Genomic DNA, 15,726 nt, shown 5'->3' with positions numbered 1-15,726 from the left:
ATAGATCTCTAAAAGGGGTCATGTTGCATAAACTCAAGACAGTATTGTTATCAAGTTTGCTTCCTACAAAGCAGGAGATTCATGAGGTAGGAAACTCGCCTATCTCATTGTGCACTCCAAAGTCAGTTGGTTACGTTCTGTTAAACAGACTTTCAGATGCAATGGTGTAAAGCAGCAACAGCTGCACTGGACTTTGTTCATCCTGAAAAACAGACATTTCTCAAGCATCTGCCAAGTGTAGTCTCAGAATTACAATATGTCAGACTTTATCCAAAAGGAGATGCTCTTATTTTACTACATCATCCAAATGCTTTTCAGAAGAAACTGCAAACAAGATCCCCAGAGCCACATATTGCTTGGTCCGAAATGTTCACTACATGGTAGAAGTAATAAAGCAGGTATCAAAATTACTCTTGTTCCTTTCTATAATTACAGGTGCTTTAGAATATTGTCAGATTAACACTGAATGCGATACCTCTACAACTCCATAGCCTACATTGCTGGAAAGATTAGAAGAACAATAATACTCAGAGCTGGAAGAAAAATAATTCTCAGAGCAGGAGGAAGAAAAGAGCTCTGACAGAAGTAGCTGCCTTTCAGAGAAGGATATACTTTACACAAATGAGGAAGAGTGGCCTCTTGAACACTGTGCAACTCTTTCTATTTGTATCCACAGTAATCTATGAGTTTGGGCACTTAGACTAGATTGACAAGACAGACCCCAGGTAGCTTCCCCACTAGCAAAACCCAAGAGAAGCAGTAAGCAGCCATATCCAATAAATAAGACACTAATACATTGCCCAACTTTATAATTATTGGGGGCAAGCTCCAGATAGTTTTAAACACAAAATTGCAAACACAAAAATAGGAGTACAAATAAGAGTGAACAAATATCAATAAAAACCAGCAACATGAAGAAAAACCATGAATTCTATGAATATATTAATAGCCACAGAAACAGTTAATAACAGTAAAATGACTCATTTAAATCTAATTGATATATTCAAATATATATGTAAGAATATTAGTGAATAAAAAGAGAAAGAATCAATTAGTATCTCAGAAAATTAAAAACTTAATAATGGATACAGTTGAAGATGGAAATAGCTAGATGGAAAATCAAGTTGAAGACTTCTACCAGATTACAATGCAAAAGAGCACAGATTTTACAAAATATTTCAGAAGAAAAAACTAAAGAGAGACATATGGAGAAATATAGGAGAGAAATGGTAAAGGAAAATATTTCAGTGCTAAATTAACATTTGAATCTTCAAACTGAAAAAGCATTACAAATATCAAGCTGCTTGAATAGGCAAAAAAAGACCTATTTCATATTTTTGTGAAAAGTTATAATTCAAAGAATAGAGCAAAAAAATCCTAAGGGTTTGGGGGATGGGCAGGATGCCTAAAAAGAAATAAAATTTAGATTGTCTAGAGACTTCTTATCGTAAAAGTGAAGCTAAAAACAATGAGGGGGTAATCGACACCAATCAGCCATTAATAGGAAAATATGTTTTAGTTAATACATAGAAATATAATTATAAAAATTATCATATAAATAGGATTATAACTTCCAGAGATAACTGGTAGAAAAGGAAAATAAAGCAAACATTTCCAAATAACAGAAAAAAATAGTTATAACAAAAAACAAGAAAGCATGGTAAAAACAGAAAACATTAGTAAACTTCAAGGAAAAAGTCCAAACATATTAGCAATCATAATAAAGTTTAATGGGTTAAATTTGCCTGTTTAGAACCCAGAAAAATTTGAAATTGTGTTTTTTTAAGTCTTTATATATGCTGTTTACAAGAAATCCACCTAAAACTCAGTGACAGAAAATGTTTAATACAAAGGGAAGAAATATAATTTACTAGGTAAACACTAATAAAAGAAAATAAATACAGTATGAAAAATAGAATTCAAAGCAAAATTATTAAACAGGATCAAAAGGAATATTTCATATTTATATAAGATGCATTTCCTAAGAAATAAGTTATGAAACTGTAACCATTTTATTTTAATACTTTGTCATGAACATTTCCCATAAAGCTATTTACTTTCTATATTTTCTATTATATCTAAAGACACATTTACTGTTAAACATCATTTTTAACACTGCTTCATAAACGATACAAAAGGTAACATTTTCCCTAATAGTACACATTTAGGACTTCTTTTCTAAAATACAAAAAACATGCACTTTCATCTCCATCACCAGTGGAAATGCTCACCTGAAGAGTAATGACCTCCTCATTTCCCAATTCAATAGCTTCCTCACCCACACTCTCACACTTCTCTATCTTCGTCTGCTTAGAAATCACATCCTCTTAATCACTCTTCTCATGCTTTTTCATATCCATCTCTTAAAAGCTATCCTTTCTCTTGATTGGTCATTTTCTTTTGGCCTTTTTGTTTTTGTCAGGCTATTTACAAATGTATTCTTAGCCAACTGAACACTGTCCCTCATCCAGAAAGCACAACATCTTCCGCTGCTCCAGTGATTGCTTCCACTCAAGGACTTCAGTTCCTGCATACTGAAACATCTTATTTCCTACCTCTCTACACCTAAACCGTCCATTCCTACTAGGCAAGTTACATTGAGTCCCTTAAGCCATTTCCATTCCTAGTTCTAAGGCTTATCTCAAAACACACTTTAATTTGTGGCTTATAGATTAATGTTCAGGGTCTAGGTAATAAACACCATAAACTTACAGAAACTTAGTATAAGTAATCTTGTATATACAATAAAGAAATGGGAGGCAAAAGGGAACATAAATAGCTAGGAATATCAATGCATATATATGCCTCTGGTAAACCCACAAGCCTGAAGGTTAAAAACAATTGCGAACTAGGCCTATACTCAGCTGGTACAAAGCAAGGTTGCTGTACAGATTGTGTATGCGCAGCTGTTTTGACTGGATCTGAACCCACTCCAATTGGCTGATGTTCTGGCTTTTCTGATTGTTTAATATTCTAAGCCTCATTCCTATTTGTGAGCACTTACAAAAGGAATGAGTCACTGAACACTCTGCAGTGCTTGCTAAGTGCCAAAAATAGATCATATAAAACTAACCTGTACTTCTTTGATAGCTGTACTAGGCTGATATCAGGGGAATACTGTTCATGATAGTTCAAAAATGAAAATGAATTAATGTAAGTTGGATATAAGACTATTTAAATGGCCCCCTAATGAAGAATAACACCTGATGTCAGCCTGGTAGGAGGTTTCTGGTGGTATGTTTTAGAGTTCCATGCTTTGCCCTGTCTAATTGGTTATTCATAATTTGAATGAGGGAAGATGATGGCTTGCAAATTAAATTTCTAGACAAAGCAAACCTTGAAAGATGACTAACTGATGGAATAGAAGACTTTGGACAAAAAAAAAAAATCAACTGAATAAATAATAGATCACTGCAACAAAGCAAAATTCAAAAGAAATACAAAACTTCTGGGATCCAAAGTTTGGACTGTAGAATGCTCATTGGGAATAAAGTGGCTTAACAGCAGCAGGTCTGAGTAGACTAAATGGTCTTAGCTGATGCCAAATTGAATTCATTCGTGTGAACTGGCTGTCAAGAATTAATTTGCTCTTGAACTACATTGAGGAAAGAACAGGGCTACATCCTTTATATTCAGCCACCAATGGCCAGAGAGATCAAAACTGAATGTGTTTAGGGAAGGCTGACCAGAGTGGAGATATAAATACAAACCATCTCAAAGAAGTGGTTTCAGAATATGATGTTCCACTCGGGGCATCATATTAGCTGTCTTCAAATGCTGGGAACATGGAAAAACAAATAAGGCTTGTTTGTGTCACTCGCAAAGTACACAATTAGGTCCAAAACCTGGAAACTCCAGGGAGAAGCTTTTCAGTTTAAGAAAAATGTTTTCAATAGATGAGGATTTCCCTAAAATAGAAAGTTTCCCATCATTGGAGGTGTCTGGTATTGGAAAGTATGCTCAATATGTATGCTATAGGGAGGGGTGAAGGCATCAAGTATTGTTGGGATAAACAATATTCGTATCACGAACAACAATTTGTAAGATACTGCCAGCCCTATGACTTGTGTTAACTAGAGTGTGTCTAAACAGAACTATTTGTTCAAACTGAAGCATGCTTCAAAAGGCTGGGTCAAGCCCCATCTCCTCCATGAAGCAAATCATGACAAAAACAGATCATATCTTCCACAGTGCTTACCTCTAGTATTAGACCATATGGAACTCAATTAAACAGAGTATTAGTTTGCTTTCTAAAAAATTGTATTTAAAATAGTCCATCTCACAACTGTATCATAAGCAATCTGGCTACGGCTTGCCTCAATCCACTAAGTACCTAATGGCCACTGAAATTAAACTTGTCTACTCACTGTTCCTCTTGTTTTTCATATGGCATATATTCAATGTTTTTACAGCTGACAATATCTCCCTGCTGTGAAAGTGATGAAATATACAGTATTTGGGAGTTCCTGGTGGTGCCTCTCCATCTTGATAGTTTAAATTTTCTATAGTTTTCCATTTAAAACTTCTCAACTCCCTATTGAAAACAATGGTTATAAAAACTGAAATCCATTCTTACAGTTTTTGATGAGAGCAAAATCTGCCTCTTCCTCCCCGTTTTTACTTGAGAACCTATCAATAGATGGCTCTGAGAATACAGAAATCCCAGGAAAAGAAAAAATTCGAAAGGAAAAAAAAGCCAAATTTTAAAATTCTCTAGAGTCTACAGTAACAGACAGTAGCAAAGTATTGCACTCTCAACAACCAGGGCTACATGTCTTCTTCATTGCAACTTGAAAAGTCTGCAGCTCTATACTGTCCTGATTACCTGAGAACACTCCCTTGAGTAAAACAGGTTTGCCCTGTCTAAGCATTGGCAATACTAAAACAATGAAATTTTTAAAAAGGAAAATGTTTTCTTCAGTTAACTTTATGATAAATGCTAATCCTTAGGGATAAAATGAAAGAGTAGATAAGGTAGAAAGCATAAACACATTTAGGTTTTAAATTAAGTCATTAGTGTTCAAATCAAGTTTGAAAATGTAAAAATATAATTGCTTCTCTAATCTCGCTTAGGCTGTTTAGGCCAAAGGCTCAAAAATATGACAGATTACTAGAAAGGAGATTTGGAATTCAACTTAGCAACCATATCCAAAATGGTATAGAATCATTTAAAATGTACACTTAATAAATTAGTCAACCTTAGCATTTAATAATGTCATAAGTCTGGCCAAAAATGTCCAATGTGAAATCACACTCTCCACCTGAAAATTAAAAATATTTGAAGGCACAGTTAAGGAAACACACATACATAAATGGCTCTAACTATTCTACAGAGGCAACTGGACAGTCATTTAATTAACTTAGAATGACTCAGAGGTCAAATATTCACATTTTTTCCAGTATTCTGAGATGTGTAGCCTAAAAGTAATTGATTCTGATTCTCCCAGTGCCTCCACGGCTTTCTTCTATGAAGCCTCAGTTCATTCAATTCAATTATGTTCTTTTTGTTTTATTTTTAGCTTAAGAGACTACATGGTTAGTCTAAATACCATGTAAAAATTTATGTACATTACATACACAGACTTCACCACAGTTTTGAGGAGAACATAGATCTGACAACATATTCCAATTATAACCCTTCACATTACTGGGTATGGAACAATCAACAACCTGCTCAAATTACTCTACTATAAGCAGCAATTGATTAGGGCTGGGAGCCTTGTAATATGACAACCAACCATGGCATCCAGAGAATCTAAGGGGAAACTGACCAACAAACTGAGTGCTCAAGGACAGGAATCATGTCATATTTAGGGCTGCATCCCTAGCACCTCGTCAAATCTTTGGAAAAGGCTGAATAAATATTTGTTGAATGGATAAATTAATGCATGGCTATACTGATACAGCAAATCTGGGCTGCAGAAACATGAAGGCACCTGCTGAGGAGGCAGTGGATGCTGAAACTTGGGGCAGTCTTCTAACAACAACAAAAAAAAAGCCTCCACAATCACTAAATCCGGGAGCTTACCACAAACCACTTGCAGTTACTAGCAAGATCTGAGGATACTCTTAATCTCACCCAACCACCACAGTGACCTGCAACTGTGCCATTACGGAAAAGGCTGACAGCCTCATGGACCCTAGAATCAACACCTACAGCCACAAAGCTTTAGCTCAAAAGCTTTTGTTAGAGCTGCCACTGCCCTGCCACCTTCAGCGGACACCTTTCTCCCACATTCTCACTTCCCTCTCCCAAGTACAAGGTGGATAATGGCTAAAACCTGGTTTTGCATCCGCTCCAGGTCCTCAGTTATGTGAAGAATATTCTCACCTCAAGAAGCAACAAGCTTCCCAAAACAGGGGAATTCAAATATAAGTATGAAAAAGCTTAGGAGAATATTACTTATGATAATAACTAATTTGAACTAATCTGAGTACTTTGTATCTGCCAGCCCTTATGCTAAAGGTTTATGTGCATTGTTTTATTTAACACTTCTGACCATACTATGAAGTAGGTCCTCTGAATACCCACTTGACAGATAGTAAATTAAGCTTTAAAAGGTCAAGCACCATGCACAAAGTCACACAAGTGATAAATGTCAGAGCCACAACCATACAACACTCATAATCTTAGCTATTACTCTATATGGCCTCAATGGATTAGAGCATGTAACTTTTTTTGGCATTCACAAGCAGTAATAATATTTTCTGCTTTTTAGAAATAATTATTTCATTTTCCCTAGATGTTGCCATCTCTATTTAGTGTCTGGTATTTAAAAGTACATCTGGTACAACATGTACTTTATGAATTATAGGAACATGAATTAATCACATTCTAACAATCATTATCTCTCACTTGCATGGGAATTTGAAATTATAATTCCAAATGTTTCCATATAAAAAGCATGTATCTAAGTATTCATTTTTGCATTATAAAAATAATACATGTATTTAAAAATACACATGAGAAAACAAAAGAAAAGCATAAAAACGTCTATCATCTCACAACCCAAACACAACTGTTAACATTTTGGGAAACATATAATCTAGAGCTCAAAAATATAATTTGATTACTCACATAAACATGATTTCCAACGAAAAGCCATAATTCAAATTTAAAATTTTTTTCAAGTGTTGGAAAGACCAATGAAAAAAATTTTTTATATAATTTCCACATAGAAGTCAAAGATAAATTTGTTTAGTCATCATGAAAAAGAATTTACAATTTGTTTGGAAGAAAAAGCTGTTATTATTCACCATTCACAGTAACATCCATCTTCAGTGAACATTCACGTATGTTCCTATGGTTTCAATGTGTCCCCTCCAAAATTTACATGATGCCAAGGTAATTGTATTAAGGGGTGAGGCCTTTAGGAGGTGATTAGGCCATAAGGGCTCCTCCAATATGAAGGGATTAAAGCCTGATATGGTTTGCCCGTATCCCACCCAAATCTCATCTTGAATTATAGATCCCATAATTCCAATGTGTTGTGAGAGGGACCCAGTAGGAGATAACTGAATCATGGGGATGATCTCCCCGATGGTGGTGAATAAGCCTCACAAATCTGATGGTATTATCAGGGGAAAACCCTTCCACTTAGCTCTCATTTCCTCTGTCTGCCACTAGGCAAGATGTGTCATTTGCCTTCCACCATGATTATAAGGCCTCCCCAGCCACGGGGAACTGTGAAAAGCTATTATAAAAGAGGTTTCAGGCAGCTTTCAGCTGGCTTGCCCTTAGCCTTCCACCATGTGAGGATGCAGTGTTTCTCTCCTCTGGAGGGTGCAGCCATGAGGCGCCACCCTGGAAGCAGCCTCCACCTGACAACACAACTGCCGGTGCCTTGATCTTGGATTCTAGACTCCAGAACTGTGAGGAAATAAATTTCTGTTCTTTATAAATTATCCAGTCTCAAGTATTTTGTTATAGCAGCATAAAATGAACTAAGATATACCTCAATAGGAATCTTAGGAATAAATAAACTCTACATTTCTCAGTAGACTGATTTCTTAAAGGATCCAACGACTTCATGTTGACTTAAACTCTATAAAGAGATGCTCTCAGATGCAACCCTTTAGATGTTCCATGATGGCTTCTAATGGTGTTTTTAACTAAGAAAAATATACAAATAGCAAAATGAAAGAGAACTTTGCAAGCACACCTGTCTAACTCTCCTTACTGCAGGCTTTTCTAAGCTTCCAGCATCTCAGTAAGTTGGTGGCAGGCTGGATGAGAAGCCAATTCCCAGTCCAGGGTCTTCTTGGTCTTTATTTAGTATTTGACACATCAATATTAATATTATCTAAATAGTAGTATAGAAATGACACATAATTTAGATTATAGGTACCTATCGTTCACACTTCACACTCACGTTTGCTGTCATTACAAAAATACAAGAGTTTGAATTAGATTCCATGTGCCTCTGCTTCCATTAAGAGCTCTGCATCTTACTTTCCCCTTTCAACCCTGCTCCCTCCTCATTCCATAGGCACCCAAGTAGGAACTCTGCCCATTCCTATACCACTCTGGTTAAAACAATTATCATGTTGCTATGAACTGAAAGCTGCTCTCCCAAAAATCATGTGTAGAAGCTTCAACTCCCAACGTGGTGATATTTGAAGACCAAGCCTTTGGGAGGTAATCAGATCACAAGACTGGTGCCCTCAGGATGGGTAGGCCCTTATAAATAGACAGAGAGTTTGTTTTCCTTCTCTTCATCGTGAGAAAAAAGCAAAAAGATCGCTCTCTGTAAGCCAGAAGTAGAGGCCTTTCGAAAGCCAAATTGACCAGCACCTTGATCTTCGACTCCCTAGCCTCCAGAAACATGAGAAATAAATTTCTGTTGTTTAAGCCACCTGCTGTATGGAATTTCATTTTAGCAGCCTGGGCTAACTAAGACACATATCATCCCTCTTCCCCAGTTGATATTTCTCTTTATGTCATTTCAAAACTTAGCCCAGTGTTGCTAGCTAACAAGGAACCTGAACAGGGAGAAAAAAAGTAAAGGAGCTGTAAAATGATCCAAAGGTAAACTGCCAAGGAAAACAGGTGATGATCAATAGGGAAACGGTGGAGAGCAGCCTGATTCTCAGCATCCTGGGTATTTACTTTCTCCACAATGCTTCTCTCTGGGATAATCTCTCCACTTGTTGCCAAGACATTACTTCAAACCACATTGAACACTTTCTAAAGATTAATAAACATTATGTCAAACGACAATCAAAAATGGTTTAAGAAATCCAGTGATACATCACACTATGCTTGTTGAGGTTTTTAAATTTAATTTAGAAGCATTTTTGCCTTCTACATTGTTCAAGGTATTTATAAAATATTATTTTTTAATAATAAATTAAAGGCAGTTTTTCATTTTTAAAAAAGAAACGGCAGATTGGCTATTAATAGACTATCTAAAACAGACCTTAGCAACTTTTTGTCTGAATCCCCTTTACCTAAGATAGCCAAGCACTTGGTAGATACTTAATAGCTATGTGATGAATGGCTGAACACTAACAAGGAATGTTCCTCCATGTTTTATCTTTAATATTCCATCTTCTGAATACTGCTGGAAAACACATGCCTAGACACACCCTATAAGTGGAACCAAACTCTCTCTTCCTAATGAAGTTGCAAAATACATATATAACAAGGTCTAAAAATGTTAAAGTATATTAATTTAGTATTTTAATAAGTTGTTTCTATTGAATCACTTAGGAATTTAAAGGTTCTCATAAAAATATAATACATAAGCTTTGAGTGCTTTTATTTACTCATCACATAATTAATGTAAAATACTAAAATTCCAAAGAATCTTTTCAAAAGAACTTTCTGAAAAGCTCAAACTTCGCTAGAACATTTTACTTTGAATTTAAAAAAAAAAAACTTTTTTCTTGGTCCTTAGTCTTTTCTTCTTGACACCAGTGAGTATACAAACAAACAGTTAAGGGGTAGCATAACACTGTAATCATGGCTAAATTGACCTAGATGAAAACAAGACAAGTCCAAACAAAAACTAAGCACTGAATCAAACACAAGCATCTGGCAGAATTCCCAGAAGGTCACTAAGCTTGGACTTCAGAAAACTGTCAATGTTTCCTGAAATTTTCAAAGATCTCTCTGAGTAGTTCATGGGTAAAAACCAAAATGCCCAAGAAAAAACATGGAGAAAAAATTATATTGAATTATTTGAAGTAACACAGGTGAAAAAATTATCCTTTTCACAACTGGTAACTTCAGATTTATTTTCTTAGCATTGTAAACATATTACTTTCAGTGCTCTTTAATTAAAGAAATATTTTAAGTAAATGTCCCTGAAATTTAACTGGGATCAGTGGAACAGGTATAACTACAGTATTCCAATGGTATTCTGTAAGTTGGATTATGTACCTCTTTGTCAACATTATCTGATTTTTCAGAATGCAAGACAGCTGAATGAAAAATGTACTAAGTAGAATACAAAAAGTATGAATTGTTATCCAGTGCCACCACTAACTCTTCATGAGCCCTAAGAGTGACATATCCAAACCTGTTCCCTCATTTATATTAAGCAAATTCTAACATCCCTAACCATTCTAAAAATTCTATGAGTACATGAGAATCCTATGGAAATAGTTAGTGTGTAGATATGTTCCAGGGACTCTCTTTATAAATGACATGATTACTTTACTCTTTTCACAATAAATTTCAAACATTCTAACACAGAACATGTCTAAAAAACTGTTCTCAGGTGATTCAAATGTCCAGTCAAGTTTGGGAACCAGTAGGTTAAAGCAGTGATTCCCTAGGTGTGGTCTCTGGCCAGCCACAGCAGTATCAATTGGGACCTTATAAAAAATGTTGTTCTTTATATATTATTTTCTGAGAAACTTTAAGTACTTCACTTATTCTGAGACAAATTATCCCACTAAATAAAACAGAAAAATCATGAAATGAACACCACATTAATAACCTAAATTACTATTTCCTTTTAGGATCTCACTTTCAGAGGTGAAAACAGAAGAGAGAGCTCAGCTTAAAGCATTCATTAAGGCCCAAAGTAAAATAATAGCACTTACTATGAACCAGGCACTGTTTTAAGAACTTTACATATGTTAACTCATTTACTCCTCACAACAGCCCTACTGAGGTAGGTTCTACTACCCCAATTTTACCAATGAGGAAACAGAAGCAAAAAGTGATTATGTAACTTGTCCAAGTTCAAACAACAAGACAGTAATGAGGTCAGGATTCAGGGCTAGGCAGTCTGGCTGCAGAGCACATTGTCTTTAACCAAGAGTCTATGCAGAAAATTGAGGAATTTGGTCTCATGGTTCATTTTCTTCCTATGAGACTGGACCACTTACCAGAAATAAACATTTCAACTTTGTCTCTCACAAGAATAATAATGAAGCAAACTAAAGAATTACCATTGCATGCTAAGAAATATAATCCAAAGATAATAAATACAAAATAAAAACACATATCCATTTCCTGTGATAGGTTTTACTCATAACAGTTTTAAGATTGACCTTAATAGTAAAACCATCCACTATGGAACAAAGAGGGCCCTGAAAATAACCCTAAATGAATGCCAGTTAACCCTCATCAAAATATTCCTAAGTGAGCCAAGTTATGTAAACCAAGCACAACTTCTTTATGATCATATCTGCTCTGGACCCTACGCCTATGAGAGGAGAATCATAAAGTCACTGTGGGGCACTGCGATATTGATCATTCCTAGTTGGCCATTCACTGCAAGCAGTGCTGCCACATCTGTCACTTTGAATTGCAACATCATAGACTCTCTTAGCTTTTCAGTTAAGTTATCCAGAACACATCATTTGATTACTGAGAGTCTGAATTTGCTCCTATATATCTCCATTTTTCCCATCAAGAGGTATGCCTCTGACCTTCTTTTTCATCCCCACAGCTACTCCTCTTTCGACAGTAAGTCAAATAGAAAACCCTACTTATTATAAACTGCAATTACATTTAGTTTAATAACATTAAATTCTAATTCTAATCATTTTAATAACATTAAATTATAATTTTTAAAGTATCCTAATGAAGATCTGATTTCCTGGAGGACTTACTAATGTGCTTAGATGCTGGAACTTGCTTTATGTTTAGTCTTATAGGAGTCATATAAGATTGGTAATAGGCAGGTTACAACCTCTTGCATTTAAAGATGCCAGATGAGTCATAAAAGGCATTCTCAGTAATACACTATTCAACTTATCAATAAAATAAAAGAGAATGGAAATTAATTTCAAAGTACGGAATAATTTGGCATCTTTTTTGGCATTAATACCATAAATATTTTTCACTAGATCTACTTGGTCCTAAGAGGATAATAGAGATCAGTTCCAATCAAATAATGTGAAAGGAATTGATTGTATGCGTGTGTGACTTGAAGTATTTTGAAATTATTGCAGCTAAGAAAGAAAAGGACTCATTACCTCACCTACCCCTTTTGCCAGTTTAGGCTTGTCCATGCTCTGCGTCCTCATTTTGCTTTCTCTTATATTTTCTTGAACAAACCATGATGTAACTGGATAGGGTTTCCTTTATTCTCTCTGTTAAGAACCTAAGAAACACCAGATAGTACTTCTAAACTAGCTCTCCTGAAGACTACACCATGCCACTTTTAGATGCTCTCTCATTATTTGGATTTCCTTTTATAAGGAAAAGTATTCTGAAGAACCAGATTTCATGGCTATTTAAATATGAATGTTAATACATTATAAAGGCTACCAGAAGGTGAAATCCTTCACCACAGTGACTAAAGAAAAACTAGGCTATTGATTTGAAGCTAATCTAACACCTTTTTCCAGAAAGTTCCATAAAGTATGTAATAAAATTATAAGGATAATCTGAGGATGTCCATATAGTCACCTTCTAAGGGTGCAGTTGGTATTTAAATACAAAATCTAATCATGTATCAACACAGATATTACTTTAAGGTGTTTGAGGATTATGTTGTTTATGGTATGTATACATGAGTTTGTATTTTAAGCTAACAAATACTTAACTCACTATGCTAGGCACTTTGGAAGCATTATTTCATTTAACTCTGACAACAATGTGAATTATGAGATAAGAGTACTAGCACGACCCACATTTCACAGATGAGGAAAGTGAGGCTCGGAGAAGCTATGCAACTAACTATCCAAGAGCACAGAGAAGTAGAAGAGCAGATCTTGAACCCAGGTCTGCCTCAGACCAAAGTTCCTGTTCCTAAGCACTATCTAAATTTCCCCCAATTCTTTAAATGCAAGCTTAGTACCTAACCCTTAACAAGTCTATATACCTCAGTCACAAATTGGCACAGAAAAAAAAGCAGTTTGGAAAATAAATATTCTCTGTACAGAAAATCTTGGTAGAGTTAGCACTGTGTTCATTGCAGCACACATGTGCTGGTATTGGAGTCATGCCTATTCCAGATTTTCTTATCCAATGTCAGATTTCTAATCCATTTAAGCCCATTTGCAAAGTAATTCTATTTTTGTACTAATGGCTTAGAAACAGCTGGAACTATTTTAGCCAAAATTTTGAAATCTCAGATATCTATAAAAAGAAAAAAAATGGTCCACTTCAATAATCCAGAGGCCTGCAACACTGAATTCCCTTTGACTAAAGAGAATTGGCATGAATCCCTTAAACCCTCAACTGCTTTAGGAAAAGAAAAAATACTGCATATGAATTCTGTAACCTGCACTGATGACAGTGATGATCCAGGAACATCTCATCAGGGGTCAAAGATTCCTGTTATTACAGCTGGAAGACTCATGTATATTTCTTCCTTGGCTTCATTTCAACTTTTAGAAAAGGAAAAATTCCTATTCTCTCCTAAAGCAAGTATTCAAATTCTACTGCTTAAAAATTATTCGGTGATGGTTAAGTCTCCCCTTTATAAGATCTTTTAAAGTGCCCAGTATGCTTTTTTAAAAAATATGGGCAAAACTCTACTAATAAACAACTAAAGTTTTTCTGAAAAGTGGTCTGTTGCCTCCTCCTTTGGTGGAGGGAAATTTGCAGGTGTCTTCCCTGATTAAATAAGATCCAACGCAACAGTTTTCAAACTTGAGCAAGCACTAGCGTCACCTGGAGGGCTCATTAAAACACAGGTTTCTGGTCCCCAACCTCAGGTTTTAGGTTCAGTGGGTCTAGGGCGGAGCTAGAGCCCTAGATTTTGTTTGTATTTCTCAAAGTTACCAGGTGCTTGCTGCTGCTGGCCAGATGCCACACAGCGAATCACTGCCGTAGTTCGCTGCTTTCTATAGTCGACTGCACGTTGGAATCACCTGAGAAAAGTTTTAAATATGTTAATGCTCAAAGTCCCACCCCCAGAGATTCTGAGTAATTGGTCTGGGGTGCTGCCCAAGTATCGATTTTTTTTAAGGTCCCGGAATAAGTCCATAACGCAGCAACTGTAAGGAACCTCTGGCCCACCCAACACAGCCCCCAGACCCATAGCTCTGCGCGCTCAGCGCCACGTGTGGACGGACGCTGGAGACCCTTCCAAGAAGCTAAAAGCAGAGGGTGGGGTTGAGCTCAGAGGAGTAAATCAACGCACGTTATCTTACTCAGAGGCCAAACACTCCAAGGCAGGAATCTGCACCCAGAGACCCTCCCAAGATTCATTAACATGAAGTAACTTTGCAAGACAAATCCTGACATCTCAACCTCCAGCCTGGGCGCGGAATTCACCGGACGTTTCACCAACTGCTTTGGCGCAGGGAGAAGATGGCACCCCCGGGAAACCCAAAATGCCAAATTGCAACCACTGGAGGGCCAGCCCTGAGGCCCCCCGAGATGTCATTCTGGCAGCGAGAGGGGAGTAGGAGGTTATCTCCTTACCTGGCGCAGTATCCAGGCTCGGGGTTGCAGTCGCTGCCAGCTGAGTGTTGCACCAGGGGGACAGGTATGTTTCAGACAGTGGCAAGCCCAACCCGAGCAAGACCTGAGCTGAAACAGATTGGCAGCCCTCCGCCCGGAGTCCGTTCTCCCTGCAGCGGCCAGTGCAGAGCGCAGAGGCTCAGAAACTCGCTCTCAGCCCCCTGGAGGCGGAGCCCGGGAGATAAGGTTCGCGCTCCCCACCCGCCCCCTTTCCTTGGCCGAGGACCAGAGGGTGGATTTTGGATCTGGATCTTGAAGGGCGAACTGCTAGTGTCGCCCTGGTGGAAACACTCAGTACAAATCCCGCTAGCATCAGAAAATGCACGATTGAGGATTGAAAAAGAGGGTGGAGGAGGACCAGGGAAGCCCGAGGAGAGAGGCAGAATAAGGGACTGCCAGGAAAGCAGGAAAGGCAACTCATTGAAAGGACAAGCACCAAAGGAGGCAAACACGTGGGCAAAACCAGAGCATCGCCTGCACTGATCGAAGGAGGCCTGCCTCCCTCGCCGAAGGAGAACTCCCCTCTGGGGCATCAAGGTCCGTTGCAGCGGACTCATGTTCCTTGCTTTTAACCAAAAGTAATAGCTGCTCCAAAACCTGAGGGAAGTTCACTTTCAAATGGTCAAGTGGGCAGTGACCTTTGAGGACTTAGCAATTACAAGGGAAGCCTCGGAATAAGGTGACAGCCTTATGACAAGATAAAGATGCTGTCTGCTCTGCCCCTTTGAGTCCATTCTTCACAGAGCAGCCAGAAAGTTCTTTAACATTCATATGCTTTCCCTATTACCTGTCACTCTTCTTTTCCACCCCGCACCCCTCCTACCCCAACACAAACAAGACCTGTTTGCTCT

The 15,726-nt window shown here is 37.2% G+C and overlaps 1 protein-coding gene across 1 annotated transcript in view; it reads right to left on the bottom strand.

Annotated features, from left to right (window-relative positions):
• The window catches only part of COL21A1 (collagen, type XXI, alpha 1), a 203,013-nt gene extending 188,126 nt beyond the window's left edge, over positions 1-14,887 (bottom strand). Inside the window, exon 1 of the mRNA XM_011960186.1 lies at positions 14,837-14,887. The gene's annotated coding sequence lies outside the window, so the exon portion shown is untranslated. The remainder of the gene's footprint in view (positions 1-14,836) is intronic.
• Between the last annotated feature and the right edge of the window lie 839 nt (positions 14,888-15,726).

The sequence above is a fragment of the Colobus angolensis genome, unplaced genomic scaffold, assembly GCF_000951035.1.
Source record: "Colobus angolensis palliatus isolate OR3802 unplaced genomic scaffold, Cang.pa_1.0 Scaffold51, whole genome shotgun sequence".
In the NCBI taxonomy this organism is placed as follows: Eukaryota; Metazoa; Chordata; class Mammalia; order Primates; family Cercopithecidae; genus Colobus; species Colobus angolensis.
The sequence above is the reverse complement of the archived record's forward strand: the minus strand, read 5'-3'. Positions and strand labels throughout refer to the sequence as shown.